The 17,692-nt window shown below is 36.7% G+C and overlaps 1 long non-coding RNA gene across 2 annotated transcripts in view; it reads left to right on the forward strand.

Annotated features, from left to right (window-relative positions):
* LOC123858799 (uncharacterized) overlaps positions 1 to 17,692 on the forward strand; it is a 157,391-nt gene that overhangs the window by 109,745 nt on the left and 29,954 nt on the right. For both annotated transcript variants that reach the window (XR_010410548.1, XR_006794234.2), the window contains exon 2: positions 9,858 to 9,997. This is a non-coding gene — a long non-coding RNA (uncharacterized LOC123858799). The remainder of the gene's footprint in view (positions 1 to 9,857; positions 9,998 to 17,692) is intronic.

Below are 17,692 nucleotides of genomic sequence, written 5' to 3' on the forward strand. Positions count from 1 at the left end.
TCCCCTTATTCATCTTTTTTCCCCCTTATTCATCTTTTTAAATGATTTTGCAATTGTGAGAGTTAGCATCATTGGTGTTATTTTTAAATTCTTTTTTTTTTTTGCAACTAGTACACTTTTAACAGTATAACATCATGAATATTTCTTCAGCAGTTATACATTACAGAATTTTTATTCAGTCCTGTCAAAATATAATTGCTATATCCAACCTAAAGCAATTAAAATCTAAATTGTGAGGTAGTGGAGATTGAGAAACAATCTCGTTACAATGACTCAGCATCACTGGAATGATTCACCTGATACAGTTACCAATCAAATGAGTTAAGGGAAGTGGTTAATATTAGATTTATTATATCAGTAAAGTTAAATCTAAATAGTAAAACTAATAAACAATGTTCTGACGTGAGCAAAAGAAAAGGGGAGAAACTAAGGAAGAAGGGATGACCCAAAGAGCATTCTTTGGGGCCCTTGTGCAAGACCCCTTGGAATGTCCATTCTGCACAGGAAAGAGACTGAGCTCTGAGAGGTGGATGCCTCCCCAAGCCTTGCCAGTTGCTTGGTGCCCAGAGTCAGGATTTACACTGAGATTTCCTAGCACCAAATCCAGGGTTCTTTCCATTCCATTCTCAGTGTCCCCTGGAGAGGGACTTGAGACGATGGGCACCTAAAGTCCAAAAGAAAGAATATGATGATGAGGAAGTGGGAAGTAAGAAGTGGAGATAAACACAGAGAAAAGAATGAGCATAAAATAAAGCACATTTCCCTATGAAATGATTTCAAGTGTGAAACTTCTGGGGGCACCTGAGTGGCTCAGTCGGTTAAGTGACTGACTCTTGATCTCAGCTCAGGTCTTGATCTCCGGGTCCTGAGTTCAAGCCCTGACTTGGGCTCCATGCTGGGGGGGAAGCCTACTTTAAAAAAAAATCAAGTGTGAAACTTCTCTGTAAACTTGAAAATCTATACATGTTATTTCTAAACTGTGCCCATTCCCACATGAGGGAAAGGAGAACGACTCCCTTCTTTTCCCTTCTGCTTTATTTTCTTTTTAAAAATTTTTTTTCAAGTTTTTATTTAAATTCTAGAAAGACATATTTATTTTTTTAAGCTTTATTTATTTATTTGAGAGAGAGAGAGAGAGCACTTGTGCAAGTGGGGAGAGGGACAGAGGGAGAAATCTCTAGAAGACTCTTTGCTGAGCTCCACTTGGAGCTCAATCCCACGACCCATGAGATCATGACCTGAGCCAAAATCAGAGTCCAACAGAACCACCCAGGCGCCCCTAGAAAGACATGTTTATAAGTACTGGTCCCATTTCATGGATTGCTAATTTTGTGAACTTTTAAATAATGAATCATATCCACAAAAATAATAGAAAGGATAAGAGATTAACAGATAAACAACAACTATCTCTCAAAGGAGAACAGTGTATTGAGTCCTTCATGAATCCATTCATTGAATAAGAATTTATTGAGTACCTGTTACATGCCAATCTTTTGATCAACTGAAATGAAGCTTAAAAGAAATGACCATCTACTCCAGGAGCTTATAATTTAACAGGTGTGTCAATATTCCTACGTTTAAAATAAGTAATAAACTCATGGTGATAAATTATTTTTGTACTAAGAAGAATAGTTCACAAAATCAATTCTTTGGACACGTGGAGACTGGGTTAAATAAGGTGCTTGGTCGTCCAGAGGAAGCTTATGAGTAGGAGATGGAAGCGAAGAAAGAAGAATCAGGGAGTCTGATGATGACTCAGGCTTTGGTCTTTCTGACTAAACCTCTTCTGAACCTGTTCAATAAAAAGCTGAACTCTTAAAAAAAGAAAGAAAGAAAGAAGAAAGAAAGAAAGAAAGAAAGAAAGAAAGAAAGAAAGAAAGAAAGAAAGAAAGAAAGAAAGAAAGAAGGAGAAAGAAAAGAAAGGAAGAAAAAGTCTACAGGGGGATCTTTACAATTTCATAGGGGAGTTAGACTTAAGAGGAGTTTGATCTTACAGGTGCAAAAGATTCATTTAGGGGAGTTCTAAGAGCAAGAACAAAGATGTAGATGTAGGAAGCAGTCAAGAGAATACAGCAGTATGTTAAGGAGAGTAAATTACTAAGAAGTTTAATACTACAGGAAATACAAGTTATGTGTCATATTTATACTCGAAAAGCTCTGCATTCTTCAGACAATAGCCCAAATAAGATGAAGGTAAGTAAGTCTGTCAGGATCACAGGGACCTCTAGCTTCTTTGGCATCTTTTGCTAGCTCAGTGGGTATCACAGCTAAGAGAGAAGCATTGTTAAGACATAAGGACCTATGCTGACTTGAAAAGTTTAAGTAAGTTCTGATTTACCAATCTGTGAAATCCGCACTGTATTAATGAAAATAAGAAAACTGCATCCATGAATATACATTGTTCATGTCTTCACTGAGCTGTTGCTGCACAGAATGGGAGAAACACTTGATCGTACTTGAATGGGTTATGAGTATATAGGTACTAGTTCATTTGGTTTTGTAGAGAGCATAGTCAAGAGATTCCCTATGCCAATTGATTTCAACTTCTTTGACTATAGTTTATAGTAGGAAATACATCTTAGACGGCAATCTATATACACATTCATAACTATGTCTATATTGATATATGTTACACACACAAATTGTTACAAAATAATACATATTTACGTTTATCTGGCTAAGAGTAGACTGTGTTTACTATTTACTGTAACTGTGGTGTCAGAAGCTATAAATTTCCTCTATTGTCATTGCTTTTCTCTCCCCTGTAGTCTTTGGGTTTTCATAGAGACTCCTTAAATAACATCTGAGGCTTTTAGTTCTTTGAGCTTCAATCCCCTGATGTTATACAGGAGCCCTATTGATATGGTGCAAGGTGTAAGGTGAGGACAAGTATTCTATGGGCCTATGATTAGGTCTCAGTCTTTTAGTGAGTCTAAGTTGGGTATTTCCCTTCCCTTGAGTGAGGTAGGCTTTAGTAAAATCCCAGCCAGTTAGGCTCTAGTAAAACAGTTTCCCTTATATTTCAAAATGGTTACTTCTTCCCTCCTCCAGCCAGAAGTACTAGAGGATTTGTCTCCCATCTTCACAGTGAGAACATAGGAGCTCTGGAGGTAAAACTCACAGAAATGGGAGAACCCCATTAGAACTGGGTCCCTTTGGAGTTTTTAACTCTCAAGCTAGTCTATGTGGAGCCACTTAGTAATTCATCAATTACAGTTCAAAATATTCCTACAGATACTGGTTCCTGCTGCTGGCTCCTTCTCCCAGTCTTCTATTCCTGGTAAACTGTAATTCTCTGTATCTTCCTGTCTCTTTGTTTTGGGGAGCAACACTTTGTCCTTTGACCTCAGTTTTCTGATGACTCTAAAAATTGATGACTTTCAGTTTGTTCAGCTTTTTTCTTGTTGTGAGGATAGGAATGACAGCTTCCAAGCTCTTTCAATACTTTATGTTATGTGCAATTAATACATTTTTTTCTATTCTATTTAATTATTATTTTTAAAATGGCAGGTTGTGGGATGCCTGGGTGGCTCAGTCCATTAAGCCTTTGCTTTCAGCTCAGGTTGTGATCTCAGCGTCCTGGGATCGAACCCTGGACTGGGCTCCCTGCTCTGCAGGGGAGTGTGCTTCTTCCTCTGCCCCTCCACCCTCATGCTCTCTCTCTTTCTCTCCCTTGCTCTCTCTGTCTCTCAAATAAATAAATAAAATATTTTAAAATAAATAAATAAATAAAAATTAAAAATTGCTGGTTACAACCTACTAAACTGGTTAGTTTGGTGATTATAAGAGTATTAAAAAGAAACACAATTGAATTATTCTATAACCTGAAAGTGAGGAAACTATGACCCCAGAAGCAATGAAAATGATGAATTTGATTAGATAAAAATTAAAAATGTGAAAATAAACACAGCTAAATAAAAAAACAAATGACTGGCTAGGAAAAAGTATATGTTATACACAAATGGTTCATATCTCTAATATATATAAAGCTTCTAAAACTAAAGAAAAAAGACAATCCTATAGAAAAATAGGCTAGAAATATGGACAGAATTCATAGGAAAAAGAAATGAAAATGGCTGTTAAACATAAGAAAAGTTTTCAATTACATTCATAGCAATAGATGTACAATTCAAAACTTCAGAGTTATTATTTCTTTCTTATCAGATTGGGAAAAATCCAAAAGTCTGCAACATATTCTGTTGAGAAGGCTGTGAAGAAATAGCATGTTAATACATTTTTATGGAGTTACAAAATGTTTTTAACTCCTACAGAGAGCAGAATTTGTCAATATATACCAAAATTACCCAAGTACAAAATTGCTTGATTTAGCAATCCCACTTCTAGAAATCTACTACAAAAATACATTGAAAAAAATACAAAAAATACGTTCACAGGAAGTCATTGAAATACTATTTGTAGGGGCGCCTGGGTGGCTCAGTCTGTTAAGCCTTTGACTCCCATCATGATCTCAGGGTTCTGGGATTGAGCCCTGCATCCTGCTCAACGGGAAGCCTGCTTTTCCCTTTCCCTATGCACTTCCCCCCACCCCCACAGTGCGTGGGTGCTGTCTCTCTCTCTATCTCAAATAAATAAATAAAATCTTAAAAAAAGAAGAAATACTATTTGTAATAGCAAAGATCATAGAAAACCAAATGGTTTTTTTTGTCTTTTAAAAATTTTATTTTATTATGTTATGTTAGTCACCATACATCATTAGTTTTTGATGTAGTGATCCACGATTCATTGTTTTCGTAAAGCACCCAGTGGTCCATGCAGTACATACCCTCCTTAATACCCATCACCAGGCTAACCCATCCCCTAACACCCCTCCCCTCTAAAACCCTCAGAGTCCAGAGTTTCTCAGAGTCCATAGTCTCTCATGGTTCATCTCTCCCTCCAATTTTCCCCCCTTCATTTTTCCCTTCCTTCTCCTAATGTCCTCCATGCTATTCCTTATGTTCCACAAATAAGTGAAACCATATGATAATTGACTTTCTCTGCTTGACTTATTTCACTTAGCATAATCTCCTCCAGTCCCATCCATGTTGATGTAAAAGTTGGGTATTCATCTTTTCTGATGGCTGAGTAATATTCCATTGTATATATGGACCACATCTTCTTTATCCATTCCTCTGTTGAAGGGCATCTCAGCTCTTTCCACAGTTTGGCTACTGTGGACATTGCTGCTATGAACATTGGGGTGTGTATGGCTCTTCTTTTCACTACATCTGTGTCTTTGGGGTAAATACCCAGTAGTGCAATTGCTGGGTCATAGGTAGCTCTTTTTTTAATTTTCTGAAGCATCTCCACACTGTTTTCCAAAGTGGCTGTACCAACTTGCATTCCCACCAACAGTATAAGAGGGTTCCCCTTTCTCCACAACGTCTCCAACATTTGTTGTTTCTTGCCTTGTCAATTTTTTACATTCTAACTGGTGTAAGGTGGTATCTCAATGTGTTTTTGATTTTAATTTCCCTGATGGCTAATGATGATGAACATTTTTTCATGTGTCTGTTAGCCATTTGTATGTCTTCTTTGGAGAAGTGTCTGTTCATGTCTTCTGCCCATTTTTTGACTTGATTATTTGTTTTCTGGGTGTTGAGTTTGAGAAGTTCTTTATAGATCTTGGATACCAGCCCTTTATCTGTAGTGTCATTTGCCCATATCTTCTTCCATTCTGTGGGTTGCCTCTTTGTTTTGTTGACTGTTTCCTTTGCTGTGCAGAAGCTTTTTATCTTGATGAATGCAACTGTAGAAAGAGAAATTAGAGAAACAATTCCATTTACAATAGTACCAAAAACCATAAGATACCATGGAATAAACCTAACCAAAGAGGTAAAGGATCTATACTCTAGGAGCTACAGAACACTCATGAAAGAAATTGAAGAAGACACAAAAAGATGGAAAAACTCCATGCTCATGGATCGGAAGAATAAACATTGTTAAAATGTCTATGCTACCCAGAGCAATCTATACCTTCAATGCCATCCTGATCAAAATTCCAATGACATTTTTCTTTTGCTTTTTTTTTTTTTAAAGATTTTATTTATTTATATGACAGAGAGACACAGTGAGAGAGGAAACACAAGCAGGGGGAGCGGCAGAGGGAGAAGCAGGCTTCCCGCAGAGCAGGGAGCCCGATGCGGGGCTCGATCCCAGGACCCTGGGATCATGACCTGAGCCAAAGGCAGACGCTTAACGACTGAGCCACCCAGGCGCCCCTCCAATGACATTTTTCAAAGTGCTGGAACAAACAATCCTAAAATTTGTATGGAATCAGAAAAGACCCTGAATCACCAAGGAAATTTTGAAAAAGAAAAACAAAGCTGGGGGCATGACATTGCCTGATTTCAAGCTATGTTACAAAGCAGTGATCACCAAGACAGCATGGTACTGGCATAAAAGCAAACATATAGACCAATGGAACAGAATAGAGAGCCCAGATATGGACCCTCAACTCTATGGTCAAATAATCTTTGACAAAGCAGGAAAAAATGTGCAATGGAAAAAAGACAGTCTCTTCAATAAATGGTGCTGGGAGAATTGGACAGCTATATACAGAAGAATGAAACTCGACCATTCTCTAACACTATACACAAAGATAAACTCAAAGTGGATGAAAGACCTCAATGTGAGACAGGAATCCACCAAAATCCTAGAGGAGAACAGAGGCAATAACCTCTTTGACATTGGCCACAGCAACTTCTTTCAAGATACATCTCCAAAGGCTAGTGAAACAAAACCAAATGTTTGTTAATAGAGAATGGGTTAAATAAAACCATGCTGTATCAATACAAGGGCGAAAGCTCCCTTACCCCTTCCACCATGTGAGGTTACATTGAGAAGTCAGCAATCTGCAACCCAGAAGACGGTCTTCACCTGAACCCAACCATGCTGGCATCCAGTTTTGGACTTCCATCCTCCAGAACTCTGAGAAATAAATTGCTGTTGTTTATAAGCCACCTAATTTGTGGTATTTTGCTATAGTAGCCCAAACGGAAATGAGCTATCAAGCCATAGAAAGACATGGAAGAAACTTAAATGTATATTATTAAGTGAAAAGAGTTAATCTGAAAACACTACATACTGTATGACTCCAACTATATGATACTCTGGAAAAAGAAAAACTATGGAGACAGTAAAAGGATCAGTGGTTGTCAGCAATTAGGGAAGAAGGAGGGAAGGATAACTGGAGCACACAGGATTTTTAGGGCAGTGAAACCACTCTGTATAATTTATAATAGGGCATATATGTCATTATTCATTTTCTAAAACCCATAGAACATACAGATAATGAACCCTAATGTAAGCTATGGACTTTGGGTGACAGTAATGTGTCCATGTAGGTTCATTGATTGTAATAAATGTACTACTCTGCTGCAGAGCTTTGATAGTTAGGAGAGGCTGAATGTATGAGGGGACAGAGGATATATAAGGAATCTCTGTACCTTCTGCTCAATTTTGCTGTGAATCTAAAACAGCTCTGAAAAATAAAATCTATTAACTTTTTTTAGTAACAAAATATAGAAATGATCCCTGAAAGTATAATCTTGTTATTATTATATTTTTTTAAATAAGGAAAACAAACCAGACAAATGGTTACGAACAAGAGAAAAGTATCAATTTCCACCAAAAGGAACCAGTATTCCTTGGACAGATGGTTGATTCCAGCACTGAAACAGAAAATTTACTAATGAGCATTTTGTTGGCCAGAAAGCCAGGAAATTATCAAAGGCTAACTATGGTCTTGTCATAGAGACTCAGGTGTTAACTTGGCCTATTGACTTGGGCCTTTGAACATCAATAAGGATATTAACTACAATGGATTGACACAAATCCAATATACTCGAATTTGTAAATTCAAAATGATACTTTAAAAAACTTCATTGATCATCATTCTCCTGAGAATGGACTATACATCAGGGAAAACAGATAACTGATGTTGAGAAGGTTTACTTTATGGAAATCTTCCAGCTAATAAACAATGAAGAAATGATGAAATTATCACTATTTTACAATCCTTAATAAATTAATAGCTATAAGCAGTAATCATCAATGGCTGCTAACATCACTGAGAGTAAGACAGACAGACATTATGTACATACTCGGAGAAGTATACCTATGAAGAACTATTGCTAAAAAAATCAAGCCCAAATCTGTCAGTATCTAACTACTAATTAGTAGGAAATTAATGGGATGGAGGAACATATTAAATGGCACCATGGGAATGTAAGTAAAATAGGGGGAGTAGGGTTTCTGCAGGAAAAACCAACTAGTATCTTTCTTCAATAACCATACCGAAGATAGAAAGAGAGGGAGAGAGAGGGAAGAAAAGAGTGGGGGAGAGAGACAGGGAGGAAGAAAAATTGCAAATAAAAAAGGATAGGAAAGAAACCTACATTTAAAAAGAAAATAAAAAGACATAACAACCAGATACAATGTATAAACTTCATTTGGATCCTTATTTAATTTTTTATTTATTTTTAGAGCTTTATTTATTTTAGAAAGAGAGAGAGTGCATTCGAGTGGGAGGGGAGCAGAGGGAGAGAGAGAGAGAGAGAGAGAGAGAATCTCAAGCAGATTCTGTGCTGAGCCCAACTTGGGGCTTCATCTCATGAACCTGAGATCATGACCTAAGCTGAAATCAAGAGTCAGATGCTTAACTGACTGAGCCACCCAAGTGCCCCTAGATCCTAATTTAAACAATAAAGTATAAAAAAAAAATTGTGAAGCAATTTAAAATATTTCAACTTTTCAATAGTTCTTTAATATCTATGATACTAAAAAAAATCACTTGCTGAGATAATATTATGGTTATAGTTGAAGAAAAGTAGGTATACATACATATATTCATGTATAAATATACACAAATACTGAAATATTCACAGTTGAAATTATATAATATCTGGAATTTGCTTCTAAATATTTTAGAGGTGGAGAGTCACTGAATTGATAACTGCTGAATTATTGAACCTGAGGGTGATGCATACTGTTTTGTTTGTACCCACAGGTTTTTAATTTATACAGATGACTGATTACCAACACAGAGAGGTTAATGCCATTGAAAGATTTTTATTACTTACATTTTTCAAGAGTACAGGGCAGCTCATGCCACACAGAAGCATCAGGGTAGTCAAGAGACGGAAGACAGGAACAAGGGGAAATTCTGTGCCAGAGTCTTTATTGGGATTTCCACAGGAAAGGCAAGGCAGGACAGGGTAAACAGTTTAGGGTTGGCCAATATGAATAATTCTGGCAGGCTTTGGATTATGGGGGTGGTCTCTACTTGCCTGATACCTGTCCCTGGGATAATTTAGGGCAGGGGAAATTTTGGCTCGGTGTGTAAAAGTCAGATAAGGAAGTGGTTGGTTTGTGTAAGAGAGGCAATCTCTCCCAGGTCTGTAAGGCCCCAAAATATCAGGATATCAAGAATATGCCAGAGTATCAAGAATACAGAAAAGAAAATGTAGTCAATATATTGGTCCCATGATGAATGGATGTCAATAGAAAAATACAGAATCTAAGAAAATACATACATGGAGTACATTATACTGTTTTGTCCATTATTATATATGTTTGAAATTTTTCATAATAAAATGTTTTTTAGAAAACTAGAAAAAACATTAGTGTAAATGGGTTGTTTTCCCAAAGAAAGCTACAACAATATCATCCATACCACATGCTCTTTTGCAATGTGGCCTTGCTATTTACTCTTCTATTAAAAGGTGTAGTCTATTTCTTCCACCATTGAATTTGGGCTAGACTTAGTACTTATCATGCGTAATGGGAAATGTAATGCTTTGACTTCTGAGGCTAGGCCTTAAAATTTATACAACTTCTATCTGTGCATTTTACAGTTCAGCTTCTGGGAACTCAGCCTCTATGCTGTGAGGAAGCCCAAGCAGCCACTTGGAGATATCTATGTGGAGAAAAACCAAGGTCCCTGAAAACAGCCCCAGCTGAGTCCTCAATCAGGAACCAGAAATAACTCAGAAATGTGAGTGAGAGTGTTTTAGACCTCTAACCATCCCAGCACCCCCACTAACACCATGATCCCTGCAAAGAAGAAACTCTAGCCAGTCCCTGCCTGAATTCCCACAGAACCATGAGCAAATAAGCTATTTTTGTTTTAGGCAATTAAATTTGAGATAATGTGTTACATAGAAGTGAGTAACTTACATAAAAGTATAAAAATATCTTATAGAGATCATTACTTCCTTATGAAGAGAAAATAAAGAACTATAATATAGATGTACTCTTCAAGCAAATACATGAAAATAAAGAAGAATTTCACCTAAACACCAAAAAAACTGATTTTATGACCTATGATTTTTTTAAAATAATGCCTAAAGTAATGCAAGGCAGATTGTTAGTAAGTGGTTCAGAGCTGGAAATACCTCTACAGTCTTAGAACAATGAGGTCAATTTAGCTGGAGTAAATAGTAACATTAGAGGAGTAGCAAGGAACTAGATGGGGAAAGTCAATAGAGACATTAACCTTAAAATGTCTTGGGTAATAGTTCAGACTTTCTTCAAGAGGTAACAAAAAGTTGACTGAAGATTCTTAGTAGGGCAGTGACATAATCAAATCAGTGTTTTGACAAAAGTGGTTGTTTTGTATGGATTAGTATGAGGAAAAACTTGACACATCAGGGCCAGTTAGGATGATTTCCAGATATGAGGTTATGAGAAGTTGGACTAAGGAAATGACAGTGCATACAAGTTCAAGAACTATCTAATGAATAATTAAGGGATGACTGAATGGTAAAAGGAATGATGAAGAAGGAAAATCCAGAGATGATGCTGAGATTTTGAGTTGGGATGACTAAGAAAATTGGGGCGACACTGATGCAGAGAAGAAAACTGAGAAGAGATAATGGGTTGAAAGGTAATGGTGACCTACTGAGTAGAATTCTAGACCTACTGAGATAGTGAGTTCTAGACCTACTAAGTTAATACTATATCCAAGTACAAATATCCCATGTTTAGTTTCTGGCATGTAATTGAGTTAAGATGAGACATTAGAACTCACAATAATAAGCAGTATTTTCCAAAATGTCTTTCTCAAACACTATTGACATGAGATGCCCCATTAAAATATCCTGAGACTAAATAAATTTGGAAAATGTTTACTACTTCTTGGATACTCAGAATGCACATTAGAATATCAAACACTCAGAATGATCCTTCTGTACAGAAGTCTATATAATTTTGCCTAAGCAAAACATTCCAAACTATGGTCAACCCTTGACACTTTATATCATGATTCACTTGGAAAATGCAGGATGAGACTCACCAAGAATAGACTTAATAGCTAAAGCCAGTGCACAGAATCAATCAAAAAATGGAAAACAAACAAACAAACTTGAGAGTGAAGGTCAAAGGGTTAAGAACTGAACTAGAATAGAGAAGAGCCTGGAGAAGGAATTGTTTGACAATGGAGGATGATCATGGAAGTTCGGTGTCACAGAAGATCACAGAAGATTAAGTGGGTTTCAGAAGGACAACATGGCCATGTACTGCAGAAATGTTAAGAAGGCCAAAGCCAAAAAGAAAGGCCTGGAAAAGGTCATTGGATTTAGTCAGAAGTCAATAGTCATCCTCTTGAAAGAGTTTTGGTGGAAGGTTTTGAAGAAAAATATCTGACAGAGGCTAGAGAAAAAGTATGTTGTGAGGGAAATCAAAACCATAGGTAATAGATATTAACTGGCTATCTGAAAGTGAAAATCTGAGGGAAAGAAGACTAGCTCCATGGGTTGTCTGTGTCAACTGGAAAATTTTCAATAATGTAAAAAATCTGTGCACATGCAAAGACAGATGAGAATATGCCAATGGAACCTGGAATGATGCTGAAGAGTGAGAATACTATATCTGAGGAGTAAGGAATAGTCCTAGAGCAAAAGTAGCAGCATTAATCTGGAAGAAGAGGAACAGCGTTTTTTCTGAGATGAGTACAGAAGACAAGTGATGTCAAAAGAGGGCTAAATGGGTGATGATGGAAAAGAAGAACTCCTAAGGATCAGCAGAGTTGGGGGAAGGAGGCAGATGACCAGGAGGAGGCTGTAGTTAGAGGAGGAGAGAACCAAATGTATGCTTTTGGAAAAGGAGCAATGCTAGCCTCCTTGAAGAACAGTAAAATCTGGGAGATTGAGGAGGTAATTTAGGTTAATGTTGAATATAAAATGAAAGGGAGTACAAATATTTATTCTTTAATAAAACATATTCTTTAATACATATAATATGGAAAAATTTGGAAAAGGTGATAAGATCTGTCCCCTTATTGTTTATTAGTTTATTTCAATTGCTCATTAAAGATGAGAATTCTCCATTAAACTCTAAGTTCTATGGGGCAGGCCTTGGTCTGTCTTGTTATTTTTGTGCCATTGACATCTAACAGTGGCTGGCAGATAGTAGGTGGTTGGTAAATATTACTTCAGAATTTATAGGTGTGCTTTGGTTCAGGAGGCAGAGTGGAAGTGCAGGGCACAAATGATAGGAATAAATACTTGATTATAGCAGAAGCAGAAGACTAGGTTCATGAGTGAGGAAACAGAGCTCACTAACAAACATTTTTGAGTCATGAAGCTGAAAATGACCTCTCAGATATTCTAATCTTGATTCCTGATTAAGTGAGGAAAGCCTCACTTAATTGCTCAGCCTTAAGAAACAAACTCAGTCAGGGTCATCTGAGTGGCTCAGTAAGTTAAGTGTCTGCCTTTAGCTCAGGTCATGATCCTGGGGTCCTGACATCCAGCCCCATGTTGGGCTCCCTGTTCAATGAGGAGCCTACTTTTCCCTCTCCCTCCTGTGCTCTCTTGCTCTCTCCCTCTCTCTCTCAAATATATAAATAAAAATCTTAGGAAAAAAAACTCAACCAAAAGGACTCATAATAGCAGCAAAAAGCTACATTTGATTTCATCATTTGAGATTTTTACCATTACCCAAATATGAAGAATATAAATATAATCACAAGATTTCCCCCTTTCAACAGTGTCACTTCCATTTCCTGCTAGTAGCAGCATCACTGATCTTTTCGAAGTCATCATTCCCATAATACTTGGGGTCTCACTCTCCACTCCCAATGCCTACTCCAGATATACCCAAAATAAAAGGCCACTGTGAGAATTACAAGTTCTAAAACACCCGATGAATATGAAGTGAGGTGAAGAGCAAAGGCATTATGCAACACATTTCAGTTGTGCCAGTAGGTCTTGGTATTTCTGACTTATTAAGTTGACTCCTCTTCTAAAACTAACAAAGCAGTGCAGCATGCAGCAAAAAGCATCAACTTTGGGGCCAGTGATCCAGACTTGGTTTTTTAATCCCAAACACAATTACTTGCTTACTATGTAATTCTACTTATTCAACTCCATGCAATGAGGATGATAATTACTTGTAGTTTCAGGTTGGTTTTGAAAATTATAGATAATGTCTATAATGTACTTGGTACAAAGCAAACACTCAGTAAAGTGAAGTTACAAATATTTTTATCCAAATACTCTGTTTTGATAGCCAAAATGCCACAGCTAGGGCCATAGTTAGACATTATAAATTTCTGGCCATAACAAGTGAAAAAGGGCAGTGAAAATGAGTCTAAATACAGAAAATTACTTGAAAGTCTGTTTAGGAAACAGACCCCCCCACCCCCTTTCTACAATAAACTGCAGGGCAACTGTAGTGTTCATTTCCAGGAAAGGACTGAAAAGATTTCTCTGAAAAGGGTAAAATAGAGGGTCTCTGGAGTAGGAGATATCAGAGTCATTGGTATCCCTAATATCACACTAAATATGTGGAGATTAAATCAATATTTACATTCTGAATGCTGAGCTATCCTGCCTCCTTCCCTCATTCAGCTCCCAGGACTCTTAACAGCCAGTTATCTAACCTGCAGGCAAGAGATTGGAAGTTTTCTTTGGGCAAAGTGACCAGCCAAAAAGGAAGACTAAACTGAACATCAGAAATTCAATGAAAAAAAAAAGAAAGAGGGGCGTCTGGGTGGCTCAGTCGTTAAGCGTCTGCCTTGGGTTCAGGTCATGATCCCACGGTCCTGGGATTGAGCCCCACACTGGGCTCCCTGCTCCGCGGGGAGCCTGCTTCTCCCTCTCCCACTCCCCCTGCTTGTGTTCCCTCTCTTGCTGTGTCTCTGTCTAATAAATAAATAAAATCTTAAAAAAAGAAAGAAAGAAAGAAAGAGAAAGAAAGAAAGAAAAATTCAACAAAAGCACAGACCACCAAAAGTGAAGCCCGCAATTGACAAGCACTGTCCACACCCTCAAACTTGCAGTCAGGTTTTCAATGGCCTTCTCTTTGAAAAAAAGAGCAACTAAGGATTACCAGACAAATAAACAAGGGAATGGAGACTATTAATGGAGAAGAAAAGTTTACTTAAAGAAATCATTCTAAGATGTATAAGAAATAAATATTATAACTATGAGGCAAGGTCAGTATGCTATTGAAAATGGAGGAGGCATTATGCATAATTTTTTAAAAGAGCTTTTCGAATTTAAAAAAATGCAGAAATCAAAAACTCAATAGAAAGCCTGGGGAATAACCCTGCAGAAACCTTTCAAAGAATAGAGTAAGAAGACAAACAGAAAATAGGAAAGATAGGCAAATAAAGAACTAATCCAGGAAATCCAATACCCAAATAAAAGGATTTCCAGAGAAAGAAAGTACACAGTGGAGTAGAGGAGATCAACAAAGAATAATCCACAACATGTCCCCAGAACTGAAGGACATGAGTTTGCAGATGGAGGGGCCTGATGAACGTATCTGCCTTGGCATACTGGAAAAAAAAAAATGATCCATACTAATGTCAATTATCATACATTTTCTGAACACACTGGAAGCAAAGAGAAAACTCCACCCACTTCCAAAGAGAAGGTACAAAGAAGAGTCAGGTATTAGAATGGCTTTGGACTTCTCAACAGCAGCCCTGGAATCTATAAGACATTGAAACAATGACTTTTAAAATACCGAGATTTTTAACCTAGAATTCTATACTCTGATTACTAACGAACCGTGAGGGAAAATAAAGACATTTCAGACATCTAAAGTCATGAAAATCGAGCTGCTGTGACTCTCTCAGTAAATCATTAGAGGATGTGTTACACTAAACAAGAGCATAAACAGGAAAGAAAAGGTATAAGATACGGGAAAAATGTAGGAAATTGGGAAAAGTCAAACAACTCCAGGGGAGATTTCTTCAAGAAAAATGAAATTAGTAGAACACCTAATATGTCTTGATGTATTTGGAGGGGTGTAAACAACTAAAAGTGGTTGAAATTAAATTATGTATTTAATTATATATATAAAACTACTAACCAAAGGATTATATATGTAAAAATACTAATCAAAGGGGGAAAAAACACAAGGCAATGAACTAATAAAAGGAAAGTAAAATTAATCCCAGTATAATATGTGGCTCAGCAGGAAATATCATTTAACTATTTATAAGAATTCAAACAATAGAATATTACTGAGCCATCAAAAAAATGAAATCTTGCCATTTGCAACGATGTGGATGGAACTAGAGGATATTATACTAAGCGAAGTAAGTCAATCAGAGAAAGACAAATGACCATATGATTTCACTCATATGTGGGAATTTAAGGAAAAAAACAAAGGATCATAGAGGAAGGGACGGAAAAAAAAAAAGACGAAATCAGAGAGGGAGACAAAGCAAAAGAGACTTAAGCATAGGAAACAAACTGAGGGTTGCTGGAGGGGCGGGGGTAGGGGGATGGGTAACTGGGCACTAAGGAGGCATTAAGGAGGGCACGTAGTGTAAAGAGCACTGGGTGTTATATACAACTGATGAATCACTGAACTCTACCTCTGAAACTAATAATACACTATATGTTAATTAATTGAATGTAAATAAAATAAAATAAAATTTTAAATAAGGAATTCAAGCATTGAATATATTTTTTTAAGATTTTATTTATTTATTCATGAGAGACAGAGAGAGAGAGAGAGGCAGAGGAAGAAGCAGGCTCCCAAGGAGCAGGGAGCCCGATGCGGGACTCGATCCCAGGACGCTGGGATCATGACCTGAGCCGAAGGCAGACACTTAACCATCTGAGCCACCCAGGTGCCCTCAAGCATTGAATATTGATTTAACTAAACATGATATAACTATATGGGGAGGAGAAGAGTACAGGAGAAAAATATATAGGTGGAGGGGGGCATAGACACAGGCAGTAGGATGAATGGTTTCAAGCAAAAACGAATGCTAAATCTTTATCTGGAGGGAGATGACATGAGATAATATCTAAAATTGATAGATCAAGATGTAACAATAAAACCATGTTGCTTAGAAATTTGCAGATAAGTTAAAAATAACAAAAAAAAATTTGTTTCTGGAAATTAGGAAATAGGGGAGCAGTGAGAGAGGGAAGTGTTTTACAGAACAATTTAAGTTAACTATGTGCATGCATATCTTGGATAAAAATTTAAAATACAGCAGCCCTGGATAAAAATTTAAAATACACAGAGATGGAAAATGGAAAAAGAACAGCTAGCAAGCTAGCTTAAGATTCCTTATAGCAATAATTTTGATGAAGAGTTAAGAGGAATGCAGTTGGCTTTTACAAGGAGGTGTCCATTTGAACAAATAATGTGAATAGTGTAAAGAATGATAGAAATATAGGCTCATTGAAGTTGTCTGCATCTGTGTTTGGGAAGGGAGGGCATTGGCCCTAGGAACATAGACTATGTAACTAAAAGTATATTATTTCTATAAATAATTTCTGATGAAATAGATTAACTCTAGACACAAAGGAGGTAATATTTAATATTAATACTTAATAAACTGCAGAGTTCCTAGAAACACTGTTCAATATTAATTTTTAAGTTTACAATCCCACATATTTCTCTGATATTTAGATTGAATTGTACTGAATTTAGTGAAATATCAAAGAAAACATGTGAGTCCTGTTATTTTGTTGGACCACGTATAGAAAGGACAGTGGTAAGAAGCAAAACTCTTTAGGTTTACAAATTTCTAATGTTTTAAAGATTTTCCATTAAAATCCAGCAATTTGCAAAAAGAGGTTTATAGATGTTTAATAACAGAGCTTCCTGTTGAAAACAACACTTGGCTTTTATGGCACATTTATCAAAATTTTAATGATTAAATAGTTTCCATTAAAAATGAATATTTTTTAGTTTTTAATTGTAAATTAAGAATATCATGTATATACTCATTTTAAGAAGTTATCTGATACCTTTATCACTTAAAAGGGAAGATTGTTGGGGTACCTGGGTGGTGCAGTCCATTAAGTGCCGACTCTTGGTTTTGGTTCAGGTTGTGATCTCAAGGTCATAAGATCCAGCCCCAAGTCGGCTCAGCCGGAAATCTGCTTGGGATTCTCTCTCCCTCTCCCTCTGCCCCTCCCCCTGTATTCGCACACGTGATGTCTCTCTCTTTCAAATAATAAATAAATATTTTTTTAAAAAGTAGAAAAAAAATAAAAGGGAAGATTGTTTTGCCAGCTTTAGCCAAAAAAATTCAGGAGGAAAATTACAATAAATGTTCTTATATTCTGGCAATTTTCTTGTCACAGCTTATATTTGGTGACATGATGTACCAATTAATAAAATATAAAAAATCTTTATAAACAAAAATTTTTTTTTAATTAGAGGTTTTTGGGGGGCACCTGGGTGGCTCAGTTGGTTAAAGCGGCTGCCT

The sequence above is a fragment of the Mirounga angustirostris genome, unplaced genomic scaffold, assembly GCF_029215605.1.
Source record: "Mirounga angustirostris isolate CCGP_5_RB_7025 unplaced genomic scaffold, mMirAng1.0.hap1 SCAF_4, whole genome shotgun sequence".
In the NCBI taxonomy this organism is placed as follows: Eukaryota; Metazoa; Chordata; class Mammalia; order Carnivora; family Phocidae; genus Mirounga; species Mirounga angustirostris.